Here is a 13,595-nt window from a genome sequence, read left to right as displayed (position 1 = left end):
TTTACTAGATAACTTCTCTTTTGGGCCAACCCTGTAGCCTAGTGATTAAGAGAGCCAGATCCCACGTGCCCCTCTACAATTCAAATCCCAGCCCTGGCAATTTGAAAAATACTCAGAGCATGTGTGTGCATGCCTCAAATACTGACAGGATGGAGAAATGAAGGAGTTGTGGTGTGACCATGTCCCACTGGAGGGTGCTTTCTCTTTCTGTGTGTGTGTGTGTGTGTGTGTGTGTATATGTATCTGTCTCTGGTGAGCACACAAGCCTCTGGCAATTTAAAAAAAAAAGAAAAAAGAAGAACTTGCTTTTTGAAAGCTATAGAGCCCCACCAACCTCATTATTTGCATTTTGTGGTTACCCTCACCTTTTGTTGTTGTTTTTGAAGAACTAATTGCAACTACTAGTGACTTAATCTGTCTTGGTATTATTAATATTTTTTGTTATTACTAGATAGCAAAATAGTTTGGGAGACCTCTGCAAGTATAGCCATGTGCTCTAGGATTGGAATGCCATTCAAGGAAGGGTGTCATTCATCCTTGTGCAAACATCATAGAGTGTGCTTACACAAATCTAGATATAGTCTATTATACCATATAGCCTACACCACATTAGTGCTCTATGGTATAATCTTTTGCACCTCCATGGTATACATGGTCCTTTGGTGACTGACATAAATGTTCCTATGTGCTGAATGACAGTATATTGAAAGAAAGCCAAACCCAAATAAACAAAATGCTTTTGAATATTTTCTTTCATATAAACTGAACATACTTTGAGGTTTCACTCCTTTCTTTTTTTCTTTTTTTTAATTATTTTATTTTGGGTCAACAAGTGGCAATGCTCTGGACATTCCCACATGGCCAACCACAGTTCGAGTCCCAGACCTGGTGGCTTGGTTTCTCACTTTCCTTCTCTCTTTATGTCTTTCTCTGGTCAAATTAAAAGAAATGAATGAATAAATAAAATTAAAAATTTTTTTTTTTTTTTTTTTTTTTTTTTTTTTTTTTTTTTTTTTTTTTTTTTTTTACCAGAAAGACAAAGAGAAAGAGAGAGGGAAAGTGAGAAGGCAAGCCACCAGGTCTGGGACTCAAACCGTGGTCAGCCATGTGGGAATCAGTGCTTTACCCACCACACCACCTGCTGGCCCCTCGCTGCTTTCTTGAAAGACATATGGAACGAAAAGATACTGGACATCTTAGGAGTCTAACCAGATTAGACTTTTCAAAAGAACATTATGCCCTGGTTATGCAACTCCAGATTCTGTATCTGTCTACTTGATGTCTCTGCCTGGTTAACTAATGGGTATCTCACACTTAATATGTTCAAAACTCTTGACTATTTCTTTCTCTCTACTGAACCTGCTGTTCCTTCTGGCATAACTCAGTAAATGACAGCTATATTTTTTTCGTTCCTTGATTGAAAAGTCATTCCACATCCAGTTAATTAGCAAGTCCTGATATTAAGTGTACTAAAATCCACCTGCTTCTCACCACCATCACTGTGGTGCTGTACTTCTTCAAGACACCATGCTCTGCTTTGTGTAATAGATCAAAATATATGGCCACAAGAACTTGTACCTCCTTCTAAGAGGTAGACTCTTGTTTATCCACCTTTGAATCTGGGCTCGCCTGTACTTGTTTTAGTTTTTGCTATAGAGTGTGTGCACTCATTGGGGAGAGAGAAAAAAAAAAAAATCACCCTCAGAGGGAATGGCCATACTGCAGTCACTTTTCCTTCATTCTCCTCTCAGGATTTTTGGTTATGCACACATGCCCAGTGTGTTTCTCAAGTCACTGGGTCTGAGATTGAACCACACAGTTAGCCATAAATGGATTCAGCTGCCTTAACTTCTGCTCCGCCTGTGGACCTTCTCATTTTGTTTTTTGTTTTTTAAAAATTGTTGTTTATTTTCTTTACCAACCTTTTACCCACTTGTATAAGAGTCTGTGGAAGAACAGCTAATACCACTCAGTGGTTGTTCCCACCTATTCATTGACCTGAGCAGTGGAGGCTGCAGACCAGGACTTTAGTCTTAAGTGCTGAGTGGGTACAGAGGGCACCTGCACACCTTCAGACCAGTCTGCAACCTCTGGCTGAGTAGCAATAAACTTGGGAGCTGGAGCAGTCCATTCACCCCGAAATTTCTCATTGGTCATAGCCATTTCAGCAACAGTCTATTCTTCCATTTCAGTTTCTTTAGGACCTCTGTAGAAGTAGAGATCAGGCATGACTTCCCAGGTTTTCACAGGATATGGTGCCACACATGTGCAGAACTTTTCTGGCCAGCATCCACCACATCAGATCCACTGAGTGAGCTCCACTGTTGCATAGGATGGCAATGTCCACATAGCGCTGAAGAGAAGCTGTTGCACAGAGCAGTGTAGGCAGATTAATGTAAGACGCCTCTGAGAGGCTGGTGATCCTCCCCGGGATCAGTAACCACCAGAAGACGTGGCTCCTGGAAGGCTACCTGGATCTGATTAGTGAAGGTTCTAGGACTGAAGTGGTCAACAATAGAAATGGCTCTGGTGGCACCAGCAAACTTCAGCACAGCCTGCTGTCCAGTTTTCCTAGAAGATGTGATACTGATGTCAGCAGATTTTCAGTGACAACAATGGCACGAGCGGCCAGCAGAGAAGCTTCTCCTACTTCTCTTCAGATTAATGATATAGATGCCATCACTTTAAGAGGTTAACAACTGAAAGAAGAAAAAAAAAAAAGAGAGAGAGATTAACCACTGGACCAGCCTATTCGTCGTGGTTAAGTGGGACCAAATCTCACATGGCCAACTATGCAGTTTTGAGTCCTGGACCTTGTGGCTTGAAAAACATACTGAGTGTGTGTATGTACATGCCCAAAATCCTGAAAGGAGGGAGGAATGGAGAAGGGAATTGCATTGTGACCATTCCCCACAGGAGATGCTTTTTTCTTCAAGTACTCATGCCCACTGGCAATAAAAAAAAAAGAAAAAAAGAGAGAGAGAAACAATAATAAAATAGAACAGTATGACAATATAGTATAACAAAAATTATGTGAATGTGGGCTCACAAAATATCTTATTGTACTATACTCACTCTTCTTGTGACAGATATATAGTGCTTATGTGATGAGATGAAGGGAAATGAATGAGGTAGGCATTGTGACATAGCATTAGGACACCTTTGACCTGATGATCTATCAGGAGGAGGATCATCCACTTTACAACATTTTTGCTGAACTCTGCCACATGAGGTTAAGTGTATTTTCTACGTGTGGCATCATATTGACACTAAAAATATTTCAGCTTTTAGAGCATTTTGGACTTTGGGTTTTCAGATTAGAAGTCATCAAACTATATATACATATAGTTATTTGTATAGTTATTTGTATTTCTGTCCTGAATAGTATGATAATGAATATCCAGAACCTGAAACAGGCCCAGCATATGTTCCCAATAGATATTTGTTGAATGAGTACATTGATTATATAGGTGCCAGGTCATATTAACAGAAGAAGAGGGAGAGTTGAAATATTTCATTAATAGATAACTCACAATTAATTTTGAATACAAATACTCGTGTGGTCTTAAGAGCATCTATAGGGCCAGCCAGTGGTGTGGTGGTTTAGTACCTGGATCCTTCATGGCCAACTATATGGTTTGAGTCCTGTGCTCGGTGGTTTGAAAAACATGCCTGGCACATGTGCATATATGTCCAAAGTCCCAAAAGAATGAGAGATGGAGTCAAGCAGTAATTGCAATGTGACCATTCCCTGTGGGGGATGCTTAATCACTCTCTTTTTCTTTGTAGTGAACACACATGCCCTCTGGCAGACTTAAAAAGTTGTATGTACTAATTTGTCATTTAGCATTGATTGGGTGCTCACAGGTTCCTGGTGCTGTATACAATGCTGGGAATATAATGATATATAAATGCCATGATCAAGTACATTTGGCTTCATACAGTAGTCTCTACTTTTAATATTCACTATATTTATTTGCATTATCATAGGTTATTTATTTATTAGTTTTATTTTTTTGCTGTAGGGTGTGCACATTTGCTGGAAAAAGGGAGGGAGAAAGTGAGAGAGTGAGAAATCGTCCACCAGAGGTGATGACCACACTGCAATCCCTTCTTCCCTTTATCCTCTTGGGATTTGGGGCATGCATGCACACGCACCCAGCATGAGTTTCAAGCCACTGGGTCTAGGACTTGACTACGCAGTTGGCCATGTGGGATCCAACTGCCTTAACCACCATGTCGCTGGCTGGCTCCATACCATAGTTGGGTTTTTAAAATTTTTATTTATTTATTTATTTATTTATTTTTATGTTTTTGCCATAGGGCATGAGCACTCACCAGAGAGAAACAAAGAGAGAAGAAAAAAAAAAAAAAAAATAAACCCAGGAGGGATAGCCATGCCATAGTCCTTCCTCCTCCAGTCTCCTTGTGGGATCCTCTTGGGCACACAGACATACATGCACCTGGCCTGATTTTCAGACCACCAGTCCAGTATTTGAACCACGATCAAACATGTGAGAGTCCAGTGCCTTAACCACCATGGCACTTGCTGGCCCCTGTATCATAAATTTTTTTAAGAGTTATTTAAATTTATTTATCTATCTGTCTGTCTATCTTATTTATTTATTTAAATTTGACTAGAGAGGGACAGAGCGAGAGAGAGAGAGCAAGCTGCCAGGTCTGGGACTTGAACAATGGTTGTGCCTGTGGGAGTCTAGTGCCTTTAACCACCACACCACCTGCTGGCCCCCCTGTATCATAAGTTTAAGAAGCCCTACTATAACTAAATATGTAACTTTGTTTAACTCAGTATTTTTCTAAATTATTTTTTGAGAGATTTTTGCTATAGGGCATGTGTGCTTGCCAGAAAGAGAGAGACAGAGAGACAGAAAGTGAGAAATCACCCTCTGGGGGGGATGGTCATACTACAATTTCTTCTCCATTTCCCTCTTGGGATCTTGGGCATGCACATACATGGGGGCCAGATGTTGATAGAGCAATAATGCCATTGTGCCTTCATGGGAAAGGAGGTCCTGTGTTCATGTCCCAGGACTTCCCTGAGCATGTGAGTGACCTTGATCAGGCTTACTGAGACTGGGGTTGGATTGTGGTATGAAGATCTTATTGTGGGTGCCCCTCTTTCTCTCCCTCTCTGCTCTCTTTCTCTATTTCAGATATATTCTTATTTCTCAATTTCACAGACAAAAAAAAAAAGTTAATTAAAAACAACATAAATTTGCAGATTTTATCTTACAATGGTATCTTTTCTAAATAATTATTTTATTTAACTTTATTTATTTATTTTAATTTGACCAAAGAGGGACAGCGTGAGAGAGAGAGGGAGGGAGAGTGAGAAAGTAAGCCAGCACGTCTGGGACTTAAACCATGGCCAGCCATGTGGGAGTCCAGCACCCTTAATCATCATGCCACCCACCAGTCCCTATAATAGCATTTTTTAAAAAAGTATTTTTTAGTGTCTATCATTTCATAGAAGAACATCCTAATATCAAAAGTGTGAAAGGGGGCTGGCAGATGACATGGTAATTAGGGGCACTGGACTCCCACATCGTCAACCACGGTTCAAATCCTGGACTTGGCAGCTTGCTTTCTCACTTTCTCTCTCACTCTGTCCCTGTATGGTCATATTAAAAGTAAATAGATAAATAGATAAGTAAATAAATAAAGTTAAATAATTCTGGACTCCCATGTAGTTGACTGTGGTTTGAGTTCTAGACGTGGCAGCTTAGAATTCACACTGAGCACATGAGAGTGCGTGTCAAAATCCCAAGAGGAGAAGGTATTGTGACATGGCCATCCTCCTGGGGGTGATTTCTCGCTTTCTATCTCTCTGTCTCTCTCTGACTCTCGAGCAAGTACACGTGCTCTATAGCAAAAAAAAATCTCTGTTTAAAAAAAAAGTGAAAACGACATAGTCTCATTAAAGATTTTAGGTATTTAATTAGTATAGTTTATGAAAAATTGTGTATTTACCTTAAGTTTCTCATTTCACTGTGGTCTGGTTCATAGACTTGGATTTGGGAATTACTTCGTAGCACACCAACTGATCTCTCCAACTAGTTTCTCCTTATATCTACATAATCCTCATAACAGATCATTCTCCTTGACTTCTGTATGCTCTGTTTAGAACCTAAAGCCTTAGTCTAAAACCTGAAGAGTTAGGTATTCCTGCTTCTAACAGTAGCATTTTAGAACACAGACTAACTGTAAGATGATATCTATAACTGTATGTAGAAGCTCGAGAAAATGAGAGTTGGTAGATAAATTATTCTGAGCAACATCCAAGGAGCCCAGGAGATAGTAATAACTACCTTAATATTCATGCACTCGATGTACTTATTATGCGCTAAGTAATTCACATAGTCCCTGTAATTGTTTTCTTTCCTTCTTTCTTTCTTAAATGTGAAAGCAATAGAGAAGGAAAGAGAGAGAAAGTAGACATTCTTGACAGGTCTCCTGGTGAAATCCTCCTACATCAAACTCCCAGCTGGTGCTACAGGCACCCTCCGACCTCTTCCATGTCCTGTTCTTTTTAAGACAGGATCTCACCTGGTTGCCCAGGCCAGACTCAAGCTCACAATACTCTGCCTCAGTCTCCTAGAGTAGCTGGGGTTATAGGCACAAATCACCTCACCTTGCCTTTAAGTTGAATTGGAAATCAAAACCTAGGCCTCCCATGTAGTCCCTCCTGTAGAGCAGTCTTAGCACCGTGCACCACTATGGTTGGGACACAGACTTCCTTTTGAGGGAGGACTTGCTGCTTAACTGTGGCAATTGCAGTCAGCAGACAGCTTTCAGCTGTCAACATTTAGCATAACTTGCCTCACCAAGATCACACCCTTCCTGGTGCAGCCTGCATGAGCTGCCTGCGTGAAATGAAGCAGAACTACTTACTTCAGAGCTCCTTGCCAATTGCCAAGCATAGACCTGCATTGCAGTTAGGTTTCTCCCTCAGAGCAAGTTTGCATCCTTTCCCTCTCACGTGTGTCGATCCTTAGTAGATACATTGCACCTCAAACTCTGTCTCAGTATCTGATTCCAGAGAACTCAACTGGAGTTGAGTATCTTATGGGGAAACACTGAAATTCTAGAAATCTGTTTCTTATTACTTTCACTTAATTCTTTAAGCATCTGTTGAAGAATCTGGCTTGAAAGTCATTACTGTGCTGGTTGCCAAATGGTAATTTTCTAGTTTCATCCTGTCTTCTACATTTATTAGTTAGAATTCTACTGTAAAGAAGAGCATATCCTCTTCTCATTTATTTATTGATTCATGCATTTATGTCAGCATGCACTACAGATTTTATTTTATGGGTTATAACCTAATATTTATTTTGTTGCTCAGATTTGTCCAATAGGAGCCCCTTCAATCTGTGGCCTTTTGACTTGTCACTATCATTTTTAGTACTTCTTACTTTTTGGTGCTAGAACATTTTTCAGCCTCACTTGATACTTTTCCTGTCCCCAGAATTGGCCATTTCAAATTAGACTAAATCTAAATGAAAACACTCAAGCACTAGAAGAAAATGTGTAGATGATCTTATAACAAGAGAGTGGGGAGAGCCTCTAGGTCAGAATGGCCAAGCTTACTAGAAAAATACTGATAAATAACATAAGGAAGTAATTCACGGGAAAAAATAAAAATGGCTTATAATCATACAAAGAGATGCTTACTCTCACTCATAGGATATATGCAAGGTAAAATTACTGCAATATGAAAAGCTTGAAAATACTTAAAAGTATTAAGGGACCAGCAGATGGTGTAATGGTTACGTAGCTGGACTCCCACGTAATCAGCCATGGTTTGAGTACCAGACTCAGTTACTTAAAATTCACACTGGGTGCGTGTGAGGATGTACCCAAGATCCTGAGAGGGGAATGGAGAAGGGATTGCAGTGTGGCCATCCCCCCCTGGGGGTGTGATTTTTCACTTTCTGTCTGTCTCTCTCTGGTGAGTAAAAAAATTAAAAAAAAAATCTTTATGAGGTAGACTGCTGAAAAATATTAGTCTCATGCATTGTAAATAGGATCACACACACACACACACACACACACAAAATGACCCCTATAAGAGATACTGGCGAAAGCTAAAGGTGAGAAAGATTTACTTTTGGCCCAGAAACCCCACTATTGGGAATCTGCACTGAGGCTAAATCTACACAAATAAACAATGCATGCATAAGGTTATTTTATTGCCACATTGTAGTGGCAAAAGATTGGAGACAACCCAAATGTCCATCAATAGAAGCCTGATTGTATAACTGGAACACTCACACAATGGAATGTTGTGCAGTGCTTTACAAAAAAGGAAAGAAAAGAAAAGAGATTGTCTGTATGTGCTGATGTGTAGTAATTTCTAGAATATAGGACATTGCATAAGACATCTGGCCTGGTCTCTTCAGAAAGTCACGATCGTATGGTAATCTGGGAAGAAGATGGTAATGGTGCATTATTTTTGAATTGCCCTAAATTACAGCACAAAAATAGAACAATTTGAATAGTATCTATAGAAAAACCAGTCTGCAAGAGCATGTGAATAAGCTTCTGACAACCACATTGACTGCAGAGATACAACTTAAACTCTGATATGAAAATAAAACATTTTCTTAAAGACCCAAGACTAAATGAGGTTATAAGGAAGGAAGGATAAGTGTGTATTGAGTTATGCTTTTACAGTGTATATACAATATGATTATTAGAGAATGAATATACATGAAAAATATTTAATTTCATTTTAAATTGCCAGAGGGCATATGCACTTGCCAGAGAGGCTCATGCATGAGAAAAAGGTAAATCGTCATGCAGCATTCCCTATTTCTCCATTTCTCCATCCTGTCAAGATTCTGGAGCACATGGACCTGGTGGGGTTTTTTTTTGGAGAGGTTTTTGCGATAGGGCACATGCGCTCGTCGGACAGAGGGAGACAGAGAGACAGAAAGCGAGAAATCACCCCCCCCCCATGGGGGATGGCCAAGCCACAATCCCTTCTCCTCCATTCTCCTCTTGGGATCCTGGGCATGCATGCACATGCGCCCGGTGTGAGTTTTAAGCCACCGGGTCCGAGACGCGAACCACGGTCGACTACATGGGAGTCCATCGACATAGCCATTACGCTAACTGCTGGGCCTGACCTGGTGGTTTTTTCAAACTACCAGGGCCAATATTTGAGCCTCAGTAGACCTATGGGATCTAGTTTCCTTACCCACTAGGCCATAGAGTTATGCTAAACTTTGAAATAATCTTAGAACTGGTGCTATTATTGTCTCATTATTTAGAGATTGTTAAGAGAGCATTATGGGATATTACACATTTTCATCATTTATGTCCTTAAAAGCCAGGATTCTCAATGGATAAAGGATATAAAGGTAGGATATAAGATGTTAAAATCTTTGTAGGTGTGAGTTTGTATCAGAAGCTTCAATGTAAACTCATCACATATTTCATCCTTTTTTTTTTTTAAAGTATGTACACATTCACAAACACAATTAGAAAGGGAGGAAAACTCTGTTGATGACCAGACTAATTGTTTATGTAGAAAACTCAAAATAATCTTCTAAACTAGAACTAAAAAGTGAATTTAGTGAGGTTATAGGATAAAAGGTCAGTAACTAAAACTCAACTGTATTTTTAAATAAGCAATGAGCAATTAAAAGTTGAATTTTAAAAATGTTTTTCTTAATCTATTAAATCTTACCAGTATTGGCCCTTAAAAGGAACTAACACAAAAAAAGGCAGACTAAGTGAAATTTTTTTTCTTTTGAGAGGTTTTTGCTGTAGGGTACATGCTCTCGCCAGAAAGACAGAGAGAGGCAGAGAGACAGAAAGCGAGAAGTCACCCCTCAGGGAGGATGGCCATGCCACAATCCCTACTCCATTTTCCCCTTGGGATCTTGCCTGGCATGAGTTTAAACCACCTGGTCTGGGACTTGAACCGTAGTCAACTACATGGGAGTCCAGCGACATAGCCATTACACCAACTGCTGGTTCCCCATGAAGAAATATTTTTTAAGAGTTAAGCCGCTAAGATACTTCCAGGTATTATCTTCGTGATGCTTTTTATCTTTATTCTGGAATTCCAGGAAATATTTGGTCTCTACAGCTACCACTAATGCAGCAAATCTCCACTTCAATCCTTTTAATAATGCACCAATGAAGGAAACACTGTTTGTAAAGCCACCCATGTATTTCCAAGCTTCATTCTGACCCCATGGATCTCTTAGTCCTCGTGTAGCCAGCTTCTCCTGGACAGTTTCTAATGGTGTTCCTTCTGTCTTCCACTGTTCATAATCTGGAAGTTCCATTTTACCATGATCATGACTGTGACCATGTTCACGTGTATGACTGACGGCAATCTGACCTCTTAGGACACACTAAAAGTTGAATTTTTAAAAAATACTTTATAATAGTACCCAAATCAAAATATTTTAGGGATATATCTATCAAAATATATGTAAGGGGACCAGCAGTTAGTGTAATGGATATGTTGCTGGCCTTCCATGTAGTTGACTGCAGTTCGAGTCCCGGACCCGGTGGCTTAAAACTCACGCCGGGTACATGTGCGTGCGTGCCCAAGATCTCGAGAGGAGAATGGAGGAGAAGGGATTGCGGTGTGACCATCCCTCCTGGGGAGTAATTTCTCGCTTTCTATCTCTCTGTCTCTGTCTGGTGAGTGCACGTGCCCTATAGCAAAAAACTCTCCCTCCCCCCCCCCAAAAAATATATATGTAAGATTTTGTGTACCAGTGATAAATAAAAGAAATCTAAAATGAAGAGATACTGTGCTTATGAAATGCAAAATAATATTGGGTTGTCAGAAAAGTCATGATATTTTTTCTGTTTTTCTATGCAAAAATGCATCATGACTTTTCAGACAACCCAAAATTATAAAGATACCAGTTCTTCCCAAATATGTATTGATTTATTGATTTATAAAGTTAACATAATACAAATCAAAATCTTGGCAGGCATTTTTTTTTTTTTAAAGAAATCAATAAGTTTAACATTTATATGGGGACCAGCAGATGGCGTAGTGGTTATGTTGCTAGATTACCACATGGCCGACCGCATTTAGAGTCTAGGACCCAGTGGCTTGAAAATCATACTGGGCATGTGCATTCATGCCCAAGATTCCAGGAGAAGGGTTGTGGTATGGCCATCCCCTCTGGGGAGTGATTTCTCACTTTCCTTCTCACTGTCTCTCTCTCTCTCTCTAGCAAGTGCATGTGCCCTGAGGCAAAAAAAAAAAAATTCTAAAAAATAATTATATGAAAATGCAAACTCAAAATAGCCACAACGTTTTTTGAAAAAGAATAGTTGGAGGACTTAAAATTATTGGGTCTTTGGAAAAGTTATGATGTATTTTTCTGTGTTTTCTTACGTAAAATCGTGTTATGACTTTCCAGTTACCCAATATTTGATCTCGAGATTTACTAAAAGCTCCATGTAATCTAGACAGTGTAGCATATGAGTAAGAATAGACGTGTAAATCAATGGATGTGAATGAAAAGTTCAGAAATAAATCCTCACACATATACTCAATTGACTTTTTATCAAGTTACAAGATAATTTATTGGAGAAGAAATAGTTTTCAACTAATGATATAAGAACTATTAGCCCATAATCTGCAGAAAGATAACCTACTAATCTAGAATTTTTGCCTCATACTATTATACCAAAAATTGACTTTTAAAGTGGGTTACAGAGCCAGCCTGTGGCATGGTGGTTAAGGTAACTGGATTCCCCCACATGACCTACTGTGTGGTTCAAGTCCTAGACCTAGTGACTTGAAAAAAAAGCTAGGCACTTGCAGGTGTGTACCTAAATCCCAAGCAGAGAATGGTGGAGAAGGGACCACAGTGAGACCAAACCCTAGAGGGTGATTTTTCACGCATACTAGCCCCTCTGCCCAGTTCTCTCCCCACTTTAAGAGTACATGCTCTATAGTGAAACAGACAAAAGAGTTACAGGTCTAAATGTTAAACCTATGAAACTTATACATAAAAACACATGAGAAAATCTTTGTGACTTTAGATTGGTAAGGATTTCCCAAATAGGACATAAAGCATGAAACATAAAAGAAAAAAAAAACTGATAAATTAGACTTTATCAAAGTTAAAACTTTTTGCTCTTCAAAAGACACTGTTAGAAAAATAAACAAGTGCTAGTCTCATAGCTTAATGACTAAAGGACCAGGTCCCACGTGGTTTTCCGTGATTTGGATCCCAGCTCTGGCAGCTTGAAAAACATACCAGGTACATGTGCATATATTCTGAATGTATGGAGAAGTGGAAAAGGGATTGCAGCAAGTTCACACCCCATTGGGGTGAGGGGTATTTATTGCCCTTCCTTCTCTCTCTTTCTGTCTCTCTCTGGTGAGTGCAGACACCGTCCGACAATTTTTTTTTTTTATTATTTAAAAAAACTTTTTTAAAAATAAAGTCTAAGACATGAACTAGAAAAACATATTTGCAAAAACATATCTGTTGAGACATATCCAGAACATAGAAAGAACTCGATTCAATAAGACAGGCAACACATATTTAAAAGGAGCAAATAATTTAAATATATGACTTCACAAAGAAGAGGAAGGGATAGCTAATAAGCACATGAAAATACACTCAGCATCATTTGAGAGATCAAGACACATTTTGTCAAATAACTAAAAATTTTAAAGCTGATAATTCCAAGTATTTATGAAGGTGTAGAGCAGCTCTGACTCTAATATATTGTAGGTACTCAAATGTCTAGCAACTGATGAGCAGATAACAAGTTGTACTTCCATTCAACAAAATGGTACCCAGCAGTAAAAGGATAAGCTAGGACTTTCAGTCCTGGGACAGATGGAGTAGACATACATTCCTATACTGCTAAGTACAGCTAAAAACAAAAACAAAAACAAAAACAAAAAACCCTGATTATTTTATATAAAACAAACATAAGATGGGGAGAAGAAGGTAGGTCAGCTAGAAATCTTGTGACTTGAAGAATAATATGGTAGGGAACCAGCAGTTAGCATAATGGCTATGTCGCTGGACTCCCACGTAGTCGACCGCGGTTCGTGTTTTTTTGGACCCGGTGGCTTAAAATTCACACCGGGCGCATGTGCATGCGTGCCCAAGATCCCGAGAGGAGAATGGAGGAGAAGGGATTGCAGCGTGACCATCCCCCCTGGGGGGTGATTTCTCGCTTTCTGTCTCTATGTCTCTCTCTGTCTGTCTGGCGAGTGCACGCGCCCTACAGTGAAAATCTCTCCAAAAAAGAATAATATGGTAGTAAATTCCTTAGTTTTTTTTTAAATAATTATTTAATTTAATTTTATTTATTTATTTTAATTTGACCAGAGAGGACAGAGTGCATGAGAGAGAGAGAGAGAGAGAGAGAAAGCCTCTAGGTTCAGGACTCAAATCATGGTTGGCCATGTGAGAGTCCAGCACCCTTAACCACCACACCTTCTGCTGGCCCCAATTCCTTAGCTTTTTTTCGCCTCATGAACAGTAACTGCCCTACTACCCAAACCATGAGAAAACTACACTCTTCTCCACTCATATCAGCAAAAACTGAGTATTGATATTAAGACT

General features: G+C 39.4%; 2 pseudogenes; both read right to left on the bottom strand.

Moving 5' to 3' along the window:
• Nucleotides 1-1,907: 1,907 nt before the first annotated feature.
• Nucleotides 1,908-5,009, bottom strand: LOC102467687 (40S ribosomal protein SA pseudogene; annotated as a pseudogene).
• A 5,010-nt stretch (nucleotides 5,010-10,019) lies between these two features.
• On the bottom strand, nucleotides 10,020-11,460 carry LOC102503032 (NADH dehydrogenase [ubiquinone] 1 beta subcomplex subunit 3 pseudogene; annotated as a pseudogene).
• Nucleotides 11,461-13,595: the final 2,135 nt, after the last annotated feature.

The sequence above is a fragment of the Tupaia chinensis genome, unplaced genomic scaffold (genome assembly GCF_000334495.1).
Source record: "Tupaia chinensis unplaced genomic scaffold, TupChi_1.0 Scaffold000634_1, whole genome shotgun sequence".
NCBI lineage: Eukaryota > Metazoa > Chordata > Mammalia > Scandentia > Tupaiidae > Tupaia > Tupaia belangeri.
The sequence above is the reverse complement of the archived record's forward strand: the minus strand, read 5'-3'. Positions and strand labels throughout refer to the sequence as shown.